Source organism: Cnephaeus nilssonii, assembly GCF_951640355.1.
Source record: "Cnephaeus nilssonii genome assembly, chromosome: 11".
Lineage (NCBI taxonomy): Eukaryota > Metazoa > Chordata > Mammalia > Chiroptera > Vespertilionidae > Cnephaeus > Cnephaeus nilssonii.
In genome coordinates, this window is record NC_137082.1 from 81,429,750 (window position 1) to 81,451,068 (window position 21,319).

A 21,319-nucleotide genomic window follows, 5' to 3' on the forward strand; every position below is an offset into this window, starting at 1 on the left:
CCAAACAGGAAACAAAAGGAGGCCACAATGTGTTGGCCCATTACAGTGCCCTCGGTCAAAACAAAACCTCCCCTGCCTATTGTTTCAAGATAATAAATTTAGGAGAGTGATCTGGTCATTAAATGTCCCCTTTGGTCTGAGATAGAAAATGGAGAAAAGGTCTTGAGATTCTTCAGCCAAAGATTCCAGACATCGAATACCTCACCTGTGGGAGTTCCAGGTCCAGATTTGCGTGTTTCCCTCACACTTGATTAGCATAGAATACGTTGAGCTGGAAGGTTAAGTTCCACTGAAGATGAGGATTTTCCAAGGGGCTTATTACAGACAACCTTGCAAGAATATTTTTTTTAGTTGTTAAGTACAGAACACGGTTTTATGCCTATGCATGTTTTCAACCTTCCCCCTTACCTAACACTACCTTCCAAAAGGCTTTAATCTTTATAGTTAAATCTCCCCCTTGTACTGGCATTAACAACCCCACACACCATTGTTTGCTAAAACAATTAGCAATGCAGATCCTGGAGGAATCTAAACAAATAGATAAACTAATAGAGTTTAAAGTCCTATAAGTCTGCTTTCACAGTTCTTAAAATTTAACTATAAAATACATACAATAGATCAGAACCAATATATGCAAAGTCATCTAAAAGAAAAGATTGCTCCCAGGTCTGACCTTAACCCTATTAAGTATTAACCAAGAGGATGTTAACGTATCTAAAGCAACTTAAGTCTGATGGGGTAGCCTATTAACCAGGACCTTAGGCACTGGAAGCAAGAATTGACAGGGGTCTTCAGCACTGAGGTGATGGTCCACGAGCAGGAGTCAGGGGAGACCTCTGTGTAGGAATGGGTGTACTAGGGTATCACGGTTTAGCAAATTTAATCATCTAAGTTGTGCAACTATTGCCCCTTCTCTGTGTACTCACAAGCTATTTGACTTTCTGTGCAGACTTTCCTTCTAGGAGGGAGGAAATATACTTGTCCATACTCATGACCATTTATTACATAACTAGAGGCCCAGTGCATGAAATTCATGCATGGGGGGAGGGGGTGTCCCCCAGCCTGCACCCTCTCCAATCTGGGACCCCTCGAGGGATGTCTGACTGCCCATTTAAATGGGCAGTCGGGCAGTCGGACATCCCTCTCACAATCCAGGACTGTTGGCACCCAACAGCTTGCCTGCCTGCCTGCCTGATTGCCCCTAACCGCTTCTGCCTGCCAGCCAGATCATCCCCTAACCACTCCCCTGCCAGCCTGATTGACACCTAACTGCTCCCCTGCCGGCCCGATTGCCCCTAACTGTCCTCCCCTGCCAACCTGGTCACCCCTAACTGCCCTCCCCTGCTGGCCCGGTCACCTCTAACTTCTCTCCCTTGCCAGCCTGGTTGCCCCTAAATGCCCTCCCCTGCTGGCCTGGTCACCACTAACTGCCCTCTCCTGCCGGCCTGGTTCCCCCCAACTGCCCTTCCCTGCAGGCCTGGGTCCCCCAACTGCCCTCCCCTGCAGGGCTGGTCACCCCTAACTGCCCTCCTCTATAGGCCTGGGTCCCTCCCAACTGTCCTCCCCTGCAGGCCTGATTGCCCCCAACTACCCTTCCTTTCAGGCCTGGTGCCTCCCAACTGCCCTTCCCTGCTGGCCTGATCGCCCACAACTGCCCTCCCCTGCTGGCCATCTTGTGGCGGCCATCTTGTGTCCACATGGGGGCAGCCATCTTTGACCACATGGGGGTGGCCATCTTGTGTGTTGGAGTGACAGTCAACTTGTATATCACCTCTTTATTAGATAGGATGGAATCTGGGACTGCAGTAGCAAACCAAACAGTCAAAAGTTCTGCCCTCACCAAAAAACTTTGTAAGGTGAACTAACAAGTAAATGAGTAAATGGAGTAACTTGGCGATAAGGCTGAGGAAGAGGTAGCCAGGCAATAAAGTCGAGTGGCTTCTTCCTCCTAAGAAACAGAACACAAGAACTTATTAATTACCAGGCAGTCATACTAAATAGGATGCTTTGGGCAGAAAGTAACAGAATACCTGTCTAAAAATGCTCTGTACTGCCGAAACCGCTTTGGCTCACTGGATAGAGCGTTGGCCTGCAGACTCAAGGGTCCCAGGTTCGATTCCGGTCAAGGGCATGTACCTTGGTTGCGGGCACATCCCCAGTGGGGGGTGTGCAGGAGGCAGCTGATCGATGTTTCTAACTCTCTATGCCTCTCTCTTCCTCTCTGTGAAAAATCAATAAAATATATTTAAAAAATAATAATAAAATAAAAAAAATAAAAATGCTCTGTACAGCAGGAGTTTTATTCCTGAAAGTAGGAAGTTCTTTTCCAGGTTTGGTGCAGCTGCTCAACAATTATTATCAAGGATGTAATCTATTCCCATCCTCCTCATTATTCTCAGAAGACTCCACTTTCATCCTTAGGCTGTTGCCTCTGGTCCCAAAATACCTGCCTTGGTTACCGACATCACATCAAGAAGAAGGAGGCAACAAGAATTGTAAGAGTCATTCTTTCATGTCTCTCTTTTTATCAGAGAGGAAAATCTTTCCCAGAAACTCCCCCAAAATACTTCCCTTTATGTCTTTTTGGCAGAACAGCATCACATGGCCATTACTGGCTACAGAGGAGTCTGGGAAAATATCCATTGTCAACCTCTACTGTAGCAGGTGAGCTCTGCCATATTGCAACCAAAGCAGGATGAATGGCTACTGGACAGGCAGTCCCAGCAGTATATAATATCACCATACACCATACAATACCTATGTGCCCAGGTCTCACTGGGTAGAGCCAAGGAGTGACAGATAACACTGTCTACTGTGGGATTCACAGAGATTAGGACAGAGACCTAGCCCAAGATCATTTACACAGAGATACTTAGTGGAGTACTTGCTGGAATAGCCCCAGAGTACTTTAGAATACCCCAGCTTCATACAGGGTTTTGTAGCCTTTGACTAACAAAATTCTAAGCAAAGGGTGAGACAGCCCATGATAATGATCAGAGCAAGGAAAGTTTAGGGTCACTTCATATTCTAATTAGTCCTCTTGATCTAACATGGGAAGCCTCTAAATCATTCCACATCAGAAAGCCCCACTGGGAATAGTTGAGTTTCCATTCAGATCCAGCTCAATGAAACATTGAAAACAAGTGTCCAACGTATTCTGCTTCATGGTTCCAAATAAACAATGAGAAAGTCAGTTTCCTCTTTGGGTTGGGTTCATTGGATCCTAGCCCACAAAAGTTTTGAATTATATCACAGTGACATGCAAGGACTTGAAAGAGATGAAATGAAGCGCAGAGGAAAGTTGGCACAGTGCCAAGAAATCTGGCTAAAGTTGGGTCTCTGAGCCCACAGAAAACAATGGCAGCGAGGACATGAGTCAGTGGCCCAAGTGCAAGCACATCTTGGGGCAACAAGAGCACACAAAGGCCGGCCACGGGAATGGCCAATTCAACAGGGACCCCTTTCTACATGCTTCTTCTGGGGACCTCCTACAATGTCTACACCCGTCTCATTTGTCCCACCTTTACCTTCACATTCCGCCTGGACAGTATCCTATCACCTGCAGCCCTGCCCCTCATTCCCATCACAGGGCCCTCAGAGGCTCTGAGACACAGACCCCGGGGGCCTGAGGAGCCCCTTCTTCAGCACCCTGGACCTGATTGCTCATTACCCTTGCCAGACCAATTGTTAAAGTCTCTGAATGTCACCTTGGTATACATTTGTTCAAACAGTTCAATGCAGACAGCCTCTGCATGCCTAAAGCTGGTTGTAATTTAATGCAAAGCATTATTTCTTTTCAGGTTACAAGATGGGCTCTCAGGACCCAGGACTCAGCATTGGGTGCACAAGGGGCATGCATACACTGGTATCAGGATCAATGCAGTCACACCTGGAGCAGATCAGGTGGACACCTGCATGATCCGAGAGGTACCAAAGCCCTAAGATGCCTTCACCAGAAGCCCCCCATGGAGCCTAAAATCTCTCCTTTGAATTCTCAGTAAAAGCGCATTATGCTGTGACAGCAACAACTCATTAAGATCTCAGATACTAAAATCCTTGTGGAACTAGTTTATCTGGTCTCTTCCCACCTCACAGTTGCAAGAACAAATCCTATAGGAAAAAGACTCTAGAAATATTAGTTTTGATGAGCAAATCTAAGGAAGGCAGTCCTCCAGAACTAGAGCAGCGGAGGAGGGAAGAGGAGCAGGAAGGACATACAAGAGGAACCAAGGACAATGCATGATCAAAACACATTCCTTGTTGAGCACATCAGAGTGAAGACAGAAGCCAGGAGGCAAGGACCAAGGAGTCCAGTCAGGTATGTGCCGTGCCAGCAGGGCAGTCTGTGGGTCCATGTGGGTTAAGAAGCAGCTTCCCCCTCTTTCCTGCCGTTTTGAGTGTGGTGACTTTCTCTTCCCGTAATCTTGAAATCCTAGTTTGCCGGCCCTCATGGCCACTTGTTTTTATCTTCCCAAACTACTTCTGACCTTCTTCTGGTAACAGCACCTCTCTTTCCTTAAGGGAACTGCCCCTTCCCCAATAATGGGGTTCTTTTGCAATTATCAGCCTCAATACTCACTACCAGGTACAGTGCCGGCCAGTGGCTCAGATCTGGCCAATCAATGTACTCCAATTCCCTGGCCACAGGGATTGGCCCAAGGGATACCCCCCCTGACCCAAACTGAGCCAATCAGATTCTGCCCTGCAGGAATCTGAAATCTGAGCAGAATTCCCAGGATGGAAGGAAACTGGAGCTGGGTCTGACAACAGTGATCTGGAAAAAGGCCAGGAAACACTCAAAGCCATCTGGCTCCTTCCCTCACCCCACCCCCCCCCCCCCCCCCGCCAAGGCCAGGTTACTATTACTTTCACGTAGATCCCCGAAGCTTCCCAGTAAACTCAAGTGGGACCTAAATGAATCAGAATGTGCTTCTGTTGCAACCAACAACCAAAACTGATACAGAACATTGCAAGTGACATACTTAGAATATCAAATAAGATGAGTCAAGAGGGGGTGGGGAGATAAGGGAGGACCCCCCTCCGCTCCCCAACATCAGGTTGGGAATCTGATAGTTCTTGCTACATGGGATTAAACCATTTTTTAAATTTACCTTTATTAAAAAAAAAATATATATATATATATATATATATATATATATATATATATCCTTAAAAAGTTTATAATTAACATGAAAAACAATTTAAAAACCATGAGTTAACTATAAGAGGGAGCACTGCCCCTCCAACCTGAAAAAAAAAAAAATAAAATTATCTTTATTGTTGAAAGTATTGCAGATATCCCTCTTTCTTTCCCCCACTGACCCCCTCCACCCTGCTCCCACCATGGGGTTAAACTATTAACTGATGTATATTGTGATCCAAACCATATGTTCCCACAGCTAAAGCTTTAGAAAAGGCTTGGCAGGAAAATGTCAGGATATTGGAATTCTCTGGCTACTTTTCCTGGCTTACATTAAAGCAGGATGTATGTTGAGATTCTCTTTCTGCCTTTAACAAATGCAGCAGACCCCTGCGGGTTGAATAATTGTGAACTCTGCCTGTGCCGTTTATGAAGCCATTGTCTCCCAGCTCCAAATGCACCTTCTATACTCTGATGCCGGGGCTGGGGCTCTACAACCCACATCTCTCCTTTGCCTGCTGGTCCTGCTCATAATGCGCGCCAGAGGGAACTGGGAGGCCGGGCGAGGGGAGAGGGATTTGACACTTTCAGCAGCAGTTTCCAGTTTCTTGTCACTCTCCCATAACCAGACCTGCTATGTGTCCTCAGAGGTCCCTGCCTCCACTGAGTTCTGTCCCTGCGCTAAAATCAATGTCCTGACTAGGAAGCAGAGGAAGAGAAATGGGGAGGTCTGGTCTTCAGACCTTTCCCAAATATGTTCTATTATAAATTCACTCATTGCCGAAAAAGGTTAGCAATTCCTGGCCATGATTCTGTGTCACTTACCAAGGGACAGCGCAGGGACAGAGGGAGAACTGGCTCCTAAACCAGGCAAGAAGGGCCCTGTCCTTAGCCTCCATGCTTTAAAATGTCCTGATCTGACCTTCCTGTGGCCCTTACCCTTCTCCTCCCTGTCCCCCCCTTCCCTGGACAAGGAGCCATGGAGACAAGAGCATTTGTCCACCTAAAGCCTGGGACCTTCTTCTAGACCTAAAGCACCTAAAATCCCATAATATCCTGCCCAAACGGCCCATAGCCTGCTTCCCGGGCCCAAAAGGGGCCGTTCCCTGAGTCATTATTCTGAGTCAGCACTGTGTTTTAGGTCGCACACCCCTTGGCCCATGGTACTGCTAAGAGACGGCTGGTGGGGGTGGGGTGGGGTGGGGTGAACAGAGCTTGGATGTGCCCACCGAGTTGTCCATGTGGGTGTGTGAGGGCCCAGGGCCCCACGTCTCACACGAGGACAGAGCCAGGCGGGAAGAGGAGGAGTAGAAGGGATGAACTGGGGAGCTCTTTGTGCTCTTGTTAAGGAAGGGCCTGGCAGGAAGCAAATCAGCTCTGGTCCCTGGATCTAAGGCAAAGGCCAGACAAAGCCATCAAGCTGAAGTTTGAAGGGATGAGCTAAGAGACAGAGCTACAAGGCTGCAGTCCAGATTTAAATGTCATAGCTTACTGGTCAATCACACCCCCTCAATGTAATCAGCGAGAGGTTTTTTTGTCAAAGACCTCTAGGCTCCACAAGCAGGAGCTTCTGATGGTCAATTCCAAAGCAAACCTGGGCCCCAGAGTCCCTGCCAGGAGGGAGCAAAATCCTGTGCAGTGCCCTCAGGGTGGCCAAAGTGAACCCTGGGTGGAGGCTCCGGCAAGCCGAGCTCAGGGAAGCCACAGTGGCCCACCAGGGGCTCAGTGGCCGGACAGTGAGTCGACAAGCATGTCAGCTGCTTACTCACCGTTCCTGACCAGCAGGATATGCTGGCCTTTGGGCCACTGGCCGTCATCTCCTGTTCCCTTTCCCCTTTTTAAAATAGCAGTTTTCTGGCTATCCTGTCCCTCCCCTATAACGGCTATGTACTGGGTGTGTTGGGGTGGCACACCCTACCCTGGCGAGGTCATGAGGAGCATGTTCATATCTAACAGGGTGGAGTATTCCATAGACTTCTGCTTGTCTCCCAGGGGAAAGGAGGTATAAACGATGTGGCTTTTGAAAAAAAATACATTGTGTGTGTGTGTGTGTGTGTGTGTGTGTGTGTGTGTGTGTGTGTGTGTGTGTGTTGAGAGAAAGAGGGTGGGAGAAAGAGAAACATCAATGATGCATGCCCCCTACTGGGACTCAAGCCCGCAACCCTGGCATGTGCCCTGACAGGGAATCGAACCAATGAGCTCTCAGTGCATGGGACAACGCTCAACTGACTTGAGCAACACTGGCCAGGGCAGCAACATAGTTTTCCCTTAAACAGGGACATTTTTGAAATTGTCTATATGGGGAAAAGGGTGTGTGTGAGCTGGGCAGCCAAGTGACTGTTAGCTTATCCAGTGTGTTCCCACTTCCCACCACTGACCCTTCTGGTCACCGACTTGAACCCTTGACTACAGAGGGAGGCCCATGAGCCAAGTTAGAACTATCACTGCACTTTACCACAGTGATTGGTTCTGGAAGGTCACATGACAGCAGCTGCCAATCTCAATTCTTCTGACTGCAGCTGGTGGGAAAGAACTCCCTTTCTTGGTGACACAAAAAATGTGAGTCCAAGGCTCTCAGAGGCCCTGTTCCCCACTGAAAGAGAGAGAAAGGGAGAGGAAGAGAGAGGGGTCAGGGGGAAGAAAGAGAGACATCGATATGAGAGAATGACATCCATCAATTGCCTCTCGCACATGCCTTGACAGGGGATTGAACCTGCAACCCAGGTATGTGCCCTTAACCAGGAATCAAACCCAGGACTTCCAATGAGGGAAGGGGTGGGGAGGGGGTGACATTCCAACCATTGAGACACACTGGCCAAGATAGGAGGGTAATTATTTTAAAGATGGGAGACACTTGGGATCATTGAAATGACTTCAATTTTATTGAGGACTCTTATGTAATTTCATTTGAACCTTATAATAACCTCATGAGGATGTTTTCCCATTCTACAGATGAGGGAACTGGAGCTGGGGCTAAATGGTTATTAGATGTACAGAAGAAATTGGGGGCAGGGTTTGGAAGAGGAGACACAGCCATTCCTTCCTCCCTGTACTCCCACTGCCACTCCACCATACTGGAGTGGGAGGCAGGGAAGGGTGGAGAGAAAGAAGGAAAGAGGACTGCGAAGGAAGACATGACTCCCAAAGTCTCTGTGAGGTGCAGGAACTGTAGACACTCTATCTCTTTTAATCAAATCCCACCAATGCTCTGAGGTAGGCCCTGTTGGAATGTCATTGTCCCCATGAGGAAGGGCCCTGAGGGTGAGAAGGATCACACCTTCGCCAGGTCACAGAGGCAGTAAGTGACAGCATCTGTGTTTGAACTTGGGTCTGCAGATGTTGAGGTGTCTGTTTTTAGCACTTCCAATGAGCCCTCATCTCAGACTCCCAGGCCTCTTCTCCAGTGACTGCTACCTGGTTTCCACACCCCACCTCAGGCTGTTATGAGCATGGCTTTCATTCCATCTGTGCCCTCTCAAATCCCAGGGCCCCACATCTCACATGAGGTCAGCAATATGCCTGGAGGAAGGGAACCTGAAGGATAATGCACACCAGGTCCTTCCATTTCATCCATGAGAAGTAATTCAAAAGAAGATTTTAGCCCTGGCCAGTGTGGCTCAGTTGGTTGGGCATCATCCTATGCATTGAAAGGTTGCCAGTTCAATTCCTGGTCAAGGCAGCAGATTTCTCTCTCTCTCTCTCTCTCTCTCTCTCTCTCTCTCTCTCTCTCTCCAAAAAAAAAAAAAAAAAAAAAGGAAGATTTTTATATTAAAAACTAGAGGCCCAGTGCATGAAATTCATGCATGGGGGGTGCGGTCCCTCAGCCCAGCCTGCACCCTCTCCAATCAGGGACCCCTAGGGGGATGTCCGACTGCCAGTTTAGGCCCGATCCCACAGGGCAGTCAGACATCCCTCTTGCAATCTGGCACCGCTGGCTCCTAACCTCTCGCCTGCCTGCCTGTCTGGCCGCCCCCCAACTGCCCCCCTGCCGGCCTGGCCGCCCCCCAACTGCCCCCCTGCTGGCCTGGCCACCCCCCAACTGTCCCCCTGCTGGCCTGGCCGCCCCCAAACTGCCCCCCTGCCAGCCTGGTTGCCCCCTAACTGTCCGGAAGGAAGTCTGACGTCCGGAAGATGTCCAGTCACCTGGTCTAATTAGCATATTACCCTTTTATTAGTATATATATAGGAAACATTATTGAATAGCACACAAAAATCACATGAACTTCCGTGAATGTCTTGCTTGCAGTTGCCCCTTGAAATTCCAACCAGCTCTTGTTTAGAATATTTCAGAAGAAAACTATGAAAAACAACTGGTAAGCAGGATAAAGGGCTTAGAATGGAATTCCAGAAATTCCAGTCTGTCCCATTGACCGTCCAGGCTTAGCTAACCCCCTGCCCCACAAGAACCTGACTTGACACCCCCCTGTACATGCCCCAAGTTTTCCCCTCATCTCCTTTGCTTCCCCGGCAGCCTGCAATGTCTTCTCCTCCGGCTCATCTTCCATGAAGTTCTCCAGGATCTCCATGCCTCCCCTCTGCTAAGCTCCGGTACTAAGCCTGCACTTGAGATGTGCACTGTTATATTACCCGTCTGTAGTGTAGGGCTTGTCTCAGTAAGCTGCTGGGCATAGGAACTGCATCTGCTCTATCCTTGTGCCCCCACTACGTGGAACAAGATGTCTCTCTGGACAGAGATCGGGCGGTCCCCACTGGTGCGTCAGGAGCCACCTTCCAGGGTGCTTGCCTGCAAATTTGCTAACAAAGATGCACTCCCTTAGGTTAAAACATAGCCCAGCCAGGTGGCTTGGTTGGTAGGAGCATTGTCTCGTGCACCAAAAAGGTTGTGGGTTCGATTCCCAGTCAGAGCACATACCTAGGTTGCAGTTTTGGACCCTGATCAGGACGTGTATAGGAGGCAACCGATTAATGTTTCTCTTGCACATCAATGTTTCTCTTCCTCTGTCTCTCTCTAAAAATAAAAAATAAAAAAATAAATAAACATATCTTCAAGTGAGAATTTTTTAAAATGTCCTCTTTAGGGACTTTCTTTAAAAGTGAATTTTAATGTAAATTGGGACAACCAGTTTCTTTCCTTTATAGGTGGTTGAAATTGGAACATGAGAGAGTAGGATCATTAAGGGGGAGGGAGGGAGGTAAGGCTATTGAAGGCCCAGGAGTGGGGGAACTCTGCTGTGAGTGGGGAGGAGAGGGTGACAGCTCTGGTCGTTTGGCTTCTTTGCCTCACTTAGCTGTGTGACCTTGTTACTTCACTTCCCATCCAAGTCCCAGCTTGTTCAACTGGAAGAAAAGAGGTTGGACTAGAGCAGTGGTTCTCAAAATGGTTCCCAGGTCAGCAACATCAGCATCACCTGGAAGCTTGTCAGAAAAGCAAATGATCAGGTCACCCTAGACCTACTGGATCAGAAACTCAGTGAGGGGGCAGCAAGCTGTCTTTTAACAAGCCCTCCAAGAGCTCCGACTCATGCTCCAGGTTGAGAAGTGCTGGAATGGATGGTCCACATAGTCCCCTGGAAAGAGCAGCACTCATGCTTCTTAGTGTGGCTCCTAGGTCACACAAGGCCATCACTACTCTGGTACCCACATAACGGCCCAGAGGTCAACAGGCCTCCACATCTGCATAAAACCACTAAAACTTTCCTTAAGGAGACTTGCTCTTGGAAACTCTGGGCCTTTGCATCTGCTGTCCCATCTTCCTGAAATAGCCTTTTTCCTCTGTTACTGGTCTATCTCCTATTTGTCTTTCAAGACTCATTTTAGTGGTCACCTCTTCTAGGAAGGCCTCCTAATACCTGCCTTTCCATGTCAGGTATCTTCCCCTTGTGCTCTTAGCACTCTACGAATATCTGTTATATCATTGCCACCTTTATCTGCACCCCCACCAGCTAGGTGTGGCAGAAACTGTTTTATTTCTGACACAATACAAGTCGTAAACATTGCATGAGTGAGTGAATGGATGGCTTGAATCCTGGTGTCAAATACTTGAGGGCTCAGACAATGAATTTTGAATCTTTTTAAAAAGATTTCTCATCAGTTTTTAGAGAGAGAGGAAAGGAGAGGGAGAGAGAGAGAGAGAAACATTGATGTGAGAGCAAGGCATCGATGGGCTGCCTTTCACATGTCCCCCACTGGGTATTGAGCCCACAACCTGGGCATGTGCCCCAACCAGGAATTGAACCAGCAACCCTTCAGTGTGCATGATGACACCCAACCAATCGAGTCACACCAGCCAGGGCAAATTTTGATCCTTGTTCATCTCTAATCATTGATAGTTTAATATTCTTCATGTTGTCAGTACACAATGATTGCTTAATCATCATGTTTATTGCTTTAACTAATTCTTTACAACATATTACATAAGACAAGCTCTATCATATCTATTAGCCCATGAGCCTCTCAACAATATAATGAATTAAGTTAGAGCAGATTGTTTCAATCATTTTAACAGGTGACAACACCACTCACAAATACTAAATGGCTTTCCATGGTAACCCATTTCTTTAAAAAATACTTGTCTCATTTTTTCTTCATGCAAAGCATTGTGATAAACAATGGGAGATACAAAAGTTATTAAAGACATGATCCTTGTCTTTTAAGAACCTATATTCTAGAAAAAAATAAAATTAATTTATCCTTCAAATAAATCACATTACAAACAGTATATAATAAATCTGATCTTGAGTGAGTCAGTCCATCAAGGCTCTAGGAGCTTGGTGGCCAGAGGAGGTAGGAGAGACATCACTGTGGAAGAGACAGAAATTGCCTGAAGACTGGCCACGGCCTCCCAGGAGAAGGCACTAAATTAATAAATGAACAGCCAGGGACAGTGAATGGATCCCATAGCTGCAGCAGAGATCTTATGAAAGGGAACTGGGAGGTCAAAGACATAACTGGCAGGCCCACTCACTGCCTGTGCCCCTGAAGTAGGGCTGGACGGCATTCCTCGTTTGCTTGGTGGAGAACGTCTGTTAAAATAGACTGTAGAAATCATTTGAGACCGTGGAGAGTAACTTCTTCCGGACAGGATTTCACTTGCTCTGCCAGGCACCTAGGGATACTAGCATTCCAACATTAGTTCAACCCAAAGTCAAAGCTTCAGACTCTTTGGCCACCCACATGCCTCAGCCATGCTGCAGCCCCTGGGAGAACAGTTTCCTTCTGGTTGACTTTCTTTCTACAGTGCAGCACTGTAGGGCCCCAGCTCTGAGTGCCAAGTAATTTGCCAGGGCCTCTACTCTGAAAAGGAAAGTAAGCTGTAGATTCCAACTTTTAGAGCCCTAGTCACTTACAATTTTCAAAAGCAAAGCTTGTTTCTCAGCCTCCTCTTTAGCTCAGCCAATGCCCCTTGGGCAAAAGCAGCCCCACAAACCACACTCGCCTCGCTGGATTTCTGTCTTCTAGATTTTGGGCTTGCTAATTCCTTGTTATCCTATTAGCGTTTTGATGTTGGGGGGAGGGCAGGATTTATGGGGGGTTTTTTGAGCTGTTTTCAGAAGGAAAGTTGGTCTGGATTACCTAGTCTGCCGCTGCTAGAAGCAGAAGTTTGATATTAGCTCTAGATAGAGATGAAGACCAGAATCTGTGAGCAGTGGAGGGACATGAGAGCAGAAATTAATCCAAAAGTGATGCATAGATTGTTTGAGGATTGTTGCAGGGGTCAGTAGAGAAGTAAGAACTGAAGAAAAAGATTTTTATTGGTTTCCTTCCCTTGTTTCAGCCAGCATACAGATCAAACAACTTATTGGGTTGATGCCCAAATTGGTACTTCCAATCTTAGTTAAACCCATGGGATTTCGAAAACAGGCCTTATTGTCTGACTTACTTAATTACTTCCTTGTTGGGGAGCCTTCACTTCCAACTGCAAAATCTGCCAAGAGAAAAGGGAAACCTTGAGCCACAGATAGATTAACCCTCATCCAGGGGCCTGAACCGCAGTACCTGCTCTCAGGGAGCCACCTCAGGCTGTGCTGGGGCGGGAGGGGCGCGGGGAGCTCAGGGACCCAGGCTGCGCTGCTGAGGCAGAAGGACAAGTCAGTCAAGGCCCAGGGCCCTACATGGGGCCCCCTGGCTGCCCGCCCTCCAGGGCTGGAGGTGCTGGAGGCTTTGCTGAGTAGGGATGGGGCAGGCCTGCTGCTCAGCCAGTAGGGCATCGGTACTCCACCTCCTTTCGCTTGGCTCTCTCCACTTTCGAGGCTACAAGAACTGAATCCTCCCTTTCCCAGCCTCCCTTTACCTGAGGGTAGTCTTGTGATCCAGTTCTGACCAATGAGATGTAATCAGAATTTTGGAGGGGAGGGCTCTGGGAAAGTTCTTTCCCCATAAAAGAGACAAATGGAGCCTGTTATGGAGTTGGGAGTGGACTTGCGGCCTGGAGCCATCCCGTGAGGAGCCAGGCTGGAGAGAAAGGCCCAGAAAGTCTCTAACACACCAGCACAGCCAGGGCTTCTCAAGGGAGAAAAAGAAACCACTCTTTGTTCAAGCTACTGTGATTCGGTTTTCTGTAATTTGCAAATGAAACACTCCTAACTAATGCAGGGAGATTTCAAATGCCAGGACCCAGCCTCAGAGCAAAATTACCTGGGGCTTTAGAATATAAACATGATCAAATAGCAAATGTTCGCTGAAACTTGTGTGAGCCCAGCATTGAGCTAGTTGGCAATGACGAAAGTAGCAGGCATTGAAGGCATTCACACCTAAGTGAGGTCCAATTAATACAAATAAAATCTCATCAAATATTAGAAAAGCCTTTAATGATCATCGAATCCTTTGATAAAACACCATGTTAACGTAAAAAACATTGAAACCTGTAAAGAATTTTTGTGAGTTTATTTGAGCCCAACTGTCAACATATGCCGGGAAGCAGAACCTCAATGACTTGAGATAATGCTCCGGAGATTGGCGGGTTACATTTGTATTTATACATTGCAATCAAAGGAAAGGGACGTGGGTGGGTTACATGAAATTCATTGGTGATAGACTAGAGAGGCGGGAGAAAGCAAAGCAGGGAAACCCCTGGGATTGGATAAAAAGTAAAATGATAGACACATACTTAGGTGGGTGCAGGAACAATGAACATGATAACAATGAAGGAATTTGTGGTATCTGTCCTGGTACCCAGCACATTAGGTTGTGCCCCAAGGGGTCCAGAAAAAGGGAAGTTACAAGTTACCTAGACATTTCAAAGGGTATGTTATTATAGATGCAAAAAGACAGACAGGTTCAGTTAAGGTAAAGGTTGACCTTGTCAGTGAAGATACCGGCCTAGGAGGTGACTACCCACCATAACTGCTTTCAGTTAAAGTTTAATTTCAGACCATCCTTTGTGGTTACTTTAGGTCTCTGAGTCTGCAAGACTGCTATGCAGGCCTCCCCTGAGCCTGTCGTCTTAGCATGTGGCCCCTTTCATCCACAACCACCCAGAACTCAATGTATAAAACATAAAATCGGTTTCTTTTAAGGAGAATTGGGACCTAGAAACCTGCCCAATTGGCCCCTTCATATCTTTTATGAACATGGCTGAAAATTCCTGATCTAATATCATAGTGGATTTGACAGTTGAGGAAACTGGGGTCTCCCTGGCAGAACGGAAGCAGCTTGCTCTGAGATGTAATGGGTTTGCCATATGCCTGAATGAAGTCTGCATCCCCAGGACCATTTTCAGGACTGTCTTCTCCTACAGGTCAAAGGAGGGGAGTGGAAAGTCACATGGTAAATTGCACTGCGACAGCGATGATTGGTCCCGGAGACCAAAGAAAGCAGAAACCCACATGAGCAGAAGTAGCCGAAGCAAGCATCATGGAGGAGGTGGGGCTCGAGTGAGTTTGCCCCCAAGAGATAGCTGACCACACCCAGAGACAAGTTTGGATGTCACAGCTCAGGGGAGGCATCCAGTGGGTAGATGCCAGGGATGCTGCTGAAAGTTCTACATGCACAGGACCGTCCTCACAACAAAGAATTATCCAGCCCAAATGTCAATAGTGCTGACACTGAGAAACCCTGGAGTAGAGGGAAAGACTTGAGGGGGAGAGGCCAGGCAGAGGGAATGGTGTGAGCAAATGCCAGAGGCAGACATGAGAAGCGAGGTACTGCCTCCTCTGTATCTCTAACACATATAACTAGCTGCCAGGTGGGTATTTATTTGTTGGATAAGTGAATGAACACTGGCCACCCTTGAATTCTACCCTGGCTCTTTGGCAGCAAAGTCCTCTGTTCAGAATAAAGAAAGAAGTCAGCCACCCTGGCTGGTGTGGCTCAGTTGGTTAAGCATTGCCCCACGTGTCGAGAGGTTGCTGGGTCAATTCTCCAGCCGGGCACATGCCTGGCTTGCAGACTCTAAAATCAATAAAAACATATTTTTTAAAAAAGAAAAGCCCAGCCAGCGTGGCTCAGTGGTTGAACTTCGACCTATGAACCATGGGGTCACGGTTCAATTCCCAGTCAGGGCACATGCCAGGTTGCGGGCTCAATCCCCAGTGTGGGGTGTGCAGGAGACAGCTGGTCAATGATTCTCTCTCATCATTGATGTTTCTATCTCTCTCTTCCTCTTTCTTCCTCCCTGAAGTCAATAAAAATACATTTTTTTAAAAGAAAAGAAAGAAGTCAGCCTAGTCAATACTTCTTTTCCTGATTTCTCCTGCCCCACTATCATCCTCATCCCAAATCTTCAGAGAAGGTGACCTTTCTTACCTACTTACTCATCCTCCTAAATTCAATTACATGCTTATACCCAGCGTGCTCTCAGTCCTCATCAAACCTGCTGTCTGGTGTCATTCTGCAGGGTATCAGGAACTAGGAAGGTGCCAGCCCTCACCCTCACTGAGCAGGCAGGTGCAGGTGCTGGGAAACTATGTCCATTTCCATCCATCACCCGTCAGCCCCTTTGTGACTCCCAGCAGCTCAGCCACCCTCCCAGCTATCACGTGTGTAAGTTCCCTGGGGACCAGCATGTCCCCAGGATGAAACCTTAGGCCCCAGGGAGTCCCACCCTCTCCTGGCCACCCTGGGATAAATGATAGATGCCCTGTGGCTCAGATTCATTGCACATCTTTTTATGCCTATCCTGATGGGAGCCATCTAATAGTTTTTCCTGCCTCAATACCATTCATCTTATTGTAACAAAGGGTGGCCAGTGACTCCGCTCAGGACACCAAATGTAGGCCTGGGTGAGCGTCTGCTGTAAGGCATCAGCTCAGTAAACCTGTCTAAGAAACAGCAAAGGATTGGACAATCATCAGATTGGACAACCATCCTCCATCAGAGGATCTGAAACCAGGACACTGTCTAGGGCAGTGATGGCGAACCTATGACACGCGTGTCAGCACTGACACACATAGCCATTTCTGATGACACGCGGCCGCATGCCAAGGATGAAACATATGCTGCTCCTGAGGATGAAACATTTGCGACTAGAGTCTTGGAGTTAGTTTTTTCCTCAAAGTGACACACTACCCGAGTTATGCTCAGTTTTTTGGCGAAGTTTGACACACCAAGCTCAAAAGGTTGCCCATCACTGGTCTAGGGACTGCCTCCCACCCTGCCCTCTTTTTTATTTTCTCACCCCCACCTCTTTTTCAGGCTTCACTGCCCTCAAGATCTCTCTCTCTCTCTCTCTCTCTCTCTCTCTCTCTCTCTCTCTCTCTCTCCTTTATTCTGTATCAAAACAGTCTCATAAGATCTGCTATCAGGTCACTGATCTCTCAGTCTAGCATAGCTCCAAGGGCAAGAGTCTCTTATCTCTGGTTCTAGAAGAAAATGAAGAAAAATGTGCACTGCTCCAGGGTACAGGAAAGGGTGGAATTCTGAGTGGTGTTTGTGATGTTGGGGAGGGTGGGGTTCCTCCCTGGGATTCCTGAGATAACTGAGAATTATCACCTCCATCATAGAAGCGCAATTCTGACTCAACTTATCCACATTCCTCAGATGAGCAATAACATCCAAAAAGCTGAGTAACTTGTCCAGGGTCACATAATTAAGTGCCAAAAACAGCATTTGAATCCAGATCTGTTTCACCCCAAAGACTGTGGCCATAATACACCTAAGCAAGAAGAATGGGAAGTACAGTAAAGAGTGAAAAAGTACTCACGTGTAGAAATCCACTCACCTGGGCAGGCCTGGCATGGCAGTGAGGTAAATGGGAAGACAGACATGCATTCATGCTAGAAGCACACACAAATGCACACACCAGACTTCTCTCCCTACGAAACATCACACACCCAGATGCAGGAGGCTGGGTGCTGGGGACGAGGGAGGGTGTCCACAAGAAGGCATGTTCCTGGTATCAAAGTACCTGATAAGGTATTGCCAGGCCTCTCTGACAATTTTAAGTCAGGGAAGAGAGGCAAACTATGGATAACTATATGGACAATCCTGAAAAAATTAAAAATAAAATTACCATATGATCCAGCAATTCTACTTTGGGAATATATCCAAAAGATACAAAACACTAACTCAAAAAGATATATGTACCCCCATGTTCATTGCAGCATTATTATTACAATAGCCAAGACATGGAAACAACCTACGTGTCCATTGATGAACGAATGGGTAAAGAAATTATGATATCTATACTAATAAAAGGGTAATATGCAAATTGGTTGGGACACCCTCACAGTAACAACCGAACAGCAGGCTGTGTGGGGTTAGTGAGGGATGAACAAACGACTGAACAGCAGGCTGCATGGGGTAACCAGGCCAGCAGAGGGGTTAGTGAGGGACGACCAAACGACTCAACAGCAGGCTGCGTGGGGCAACCAGGCCAGCATGGGGGGCAGTGAGGGGTGACCAGGCCAGCAGAGGGGGGGCAGTGAGGGGCGACCAGGCTGGTGGGGGGGGTATTTGGGGGTGAGCAGGCTGGTGGGGGGCAGTTGGGGGTGACCAGGCTGGCAGGGGGGCAGTTGGGGGTGACCAGGCCGGCAGGAGGAGCAGTTAGGGGTGATCAGGCAGGCAGGCAGGTGAACAGTTAGCAGCCAGCGATCCCAGATTGTGAGAGGGATGTCCGACTGCCGGTTTAGACCTGATCTTTAGGATCAGGCCTAAACCGGCAGTCGGACATCCCCAGAGGGGTCCCAGATTGGAGAGGGTGCAGGCTGGGCTGAGGGGACCCCCTCTGCTCTGTGCACGAATTTCATGCACCAGGCCTCTAGTCTATATATAATAGGATATTACTCAACCATTAAAATGGGAAAATCTAACCATTTGTAACAACATGGATAGACCTTGAGACATTATGCTAAGTGAAATAAGTCAGACAGAGAGAGACAGATACTATATGCTCTAACTTATACAGAAAAAGAGATCAGATTTATTGTCAATACAGGTAATGGGAAGCAGTGGGGAGAATTTAGAGAAGGTGGGCAAAGGTACAAGCCCCCAGTTATAAGGTAAATAATTACGAGGGGTGTAGTGTTCAACATGACTGTGGTTAACACTGCTGTATGACATATAGGAAAGCTGTTTAAAGAGTAGATCCTAAGAGCTCTTGTTGAAAGGACAGTTTGTTTTTCTTTTCTTTTTATTGTATCTATACGGGTTGATGAATGTTAACTAAACCTATTGTAATCATTTCACAATAGACATCAAATCTTATGCTGAACACCTTAAACTTATACAGTGAGGTGTGTCACTTATTTCTCAGTAAAACTGGAAGAAAAATAAGAAGGGAGACTGGGCAGCAAGTTATGGGCTGACCCAGCCCGAGGGCATAATCTAGCTGCGACAGCAGACTGCCCTGCCGACTCCACTGCCTCCCTCTCTGCGCTCTTATCTCCACTAGGACTGCTTAGTGATCAATAGCTTGTCCCTGCCGATTGCATCACCCTCCCCTGGGTTCACAGTCCAGGTGGGGATCCTCCAGCTGCCTGGCCTTCCTCACAGACCCACCCTAAGGGAAAGGGACTGTGTACTTTTGTTAAAAGCCTCGTACATCTACGCATTAAACTATGTGCCTGTTTAAAAACTGATCAGATTGATCGATTTCTTACCTTGATATAATTATAGCTAAATTTAAAAAAATGTTTTTGAAATACAATTTAAAACAAATTCTCGTGGTATAGAGGCAAGATACTGGACCAACCCAAATGTTGCAATAACAGAATGCACTGCAGCATTAAAAATGAATGAACTACAGCGAATACATCAATGCAGATAAATCTTAAAAATAAAAACATTAAGCAGAAAAGGGACAAAGCATATATACTGCATGCTTCCATTTTTGCAAACATCAAAACTAAAGTACAGTTGACTCTGGAACAACATGGGATTAAACTGCACAGTTCCTCTCATATGCAGATTTTTCAACAAATATATTAAATTTTTTGAGATTTCCTTATTACCATAAAGCAATCATATTGCTGCTTCTTCATTATCAATGCATATAAATAAATATAAATTTCCTATTCACATTATCTTCTCATTTTTTATCTAGTGTTATTAATATGTATAACATCTATGGTGTTTTGTATCATATAAGACAATATTGATGTAGGCACTGACAGAAAGACAATTCATCTTGTAAACAGATGATGTAAATGTATGGTATCGATAAATATACACAATACTACAAATGTACTTTCTCTTCCTTACGATTTTCTTAACAATTCTTTTCTAGCTTCATTTATGTTAAGAATACAGTATATAGTACATATAACATACAAAACACATAGTAGTTGACTGTTTATATTATCAGTAGGGCTTCTGGTCAACAGTAGGCTGTTAGTGGTTACACATGGTTTACCGACCGTGGAGCAGGACACTGGTGTGGGAGGAGGGGGGGAGAAGGGGAAAGAAGAACAAACCCAAAAAGAAAACGGGGAAACTGCACACAGATGAGTATATACATAATCATATTTTGCAGCTATTAACTTTATGTTTGCAGGAAGTCAGATGAGCAAAAATATTAAATTAAAAGAATTTTTTTATAGCAGCTACACTGTCTTAAATAAGGGAAATTGAATCCCCAGGACCCTGCAGCCTGGACCTTAGCATTGGGGCAGAAGCAGCAGTCTTGGAAAGTCTCTGCCTGAATAAGAATGATGACAACATCTGGCGAATCAAAACCACAGTGAGATAGCACCTCCTACCTGACAGAATGGCTGGTATCAAAAAGACAAGTCATATCTAGCACTGGAGAGGCTGTGGAGAAAGGGAAGCATTCTGCCCTGGTGGTGGGAACGCAAATTGGTGTAGTCACTGTGGGAAATGATATGGAGCCTCCTAAAAAATTTAAAACTTGAACTACCACGTGATCTAGCAATTCCACTGCTGGGTATATATCCCAAGGAAACGTAATCACTCTCTTGAGGAGATACCTTTCCCCATGTTCACTGCAGCATTATTCACAATAGCCAAGACGTGGAAACAACCTACATGTCCACTCATGGGTGAATGGATAAAGACAATGTGATAGACAGACAGACAGACAGGTAGACAGATGGATATTACTCAGCCATTAAAAAAAAATAAAGAAATCCTATTACTTATAACACAATGGAACTTGAAGGCATTATGCTAGTGAAATAAGTCAAAGACAAATACTGTATGATCTCACTTATATGTGTAATCTAAAAACAAACAAACTCATAGAAATAGAATAGATGGGTGGTTGCCAGGGGTGAGAGGTGGAGGTGGGGGAAATGAGTGAGGGTACAAACTTCAGTTATAAGATAAACTAGAGGCCCGATGCATGAAATTCGTGCATGGGGGGGGGTGTCCCTCAGCCCAGCCTGCACCCTCTCCAATCTGGGACCCCTCGAGGGATGTCCCGGTGGGATCGGGCATAAACGGGCAGTCGGACATCCCTCTCACAATCCAGGACTGCTGGCTCCCAACCACTCACCTGCCTGCCAGCCCGATTGCCCCTAACTGCCCTCCCCTGCCAACCTGGTCACCCCTAACTGCCCCCCCAATGCCGGCCTGGTCGTCCCTAACTGTCTTCCCCTGCAGGCCTGGTCGCTCCCAACTGCCCTCCCCTGCAGGCCTGGTCCCCCCACAACTGCCCTCTCCTGCCGGCCATCTTGTGGCAACCATCTTGTGTCTACATGGGGGCGGACATCTTTGACCACATGGGGGTGGCCATCTTGTGTGTTGGAGTGCTGGTCAATTTGCATATTACCTCTTTACTATATAGGATAAGTCCTGGGGATATAATGAACAGCACATTGACTA

General features: G+C 46.9%; 1 long non-coding RNA gene across 1 annotated transcript in view; it reads left to right on the top strand.

The window, feature by feature from the left end:
• The first annotated feature begins 4,186 nt into the window (after positions 1-4,186).
• The window catches only part of LOC307107182, a 29,354-nt gene continuing 12,221 nt past the window's right edge, over positions 4,187-21,319 (top strand). The window contains exon 1 of the long non-coding RNA XR_013814196.1: positions 4,187-4,318. This is a non-coding gene — a long non-coding RNA (uncharacterized lncRNA). The remainder of the gene's footprint in view (positions 4,319-21,319) is intronic.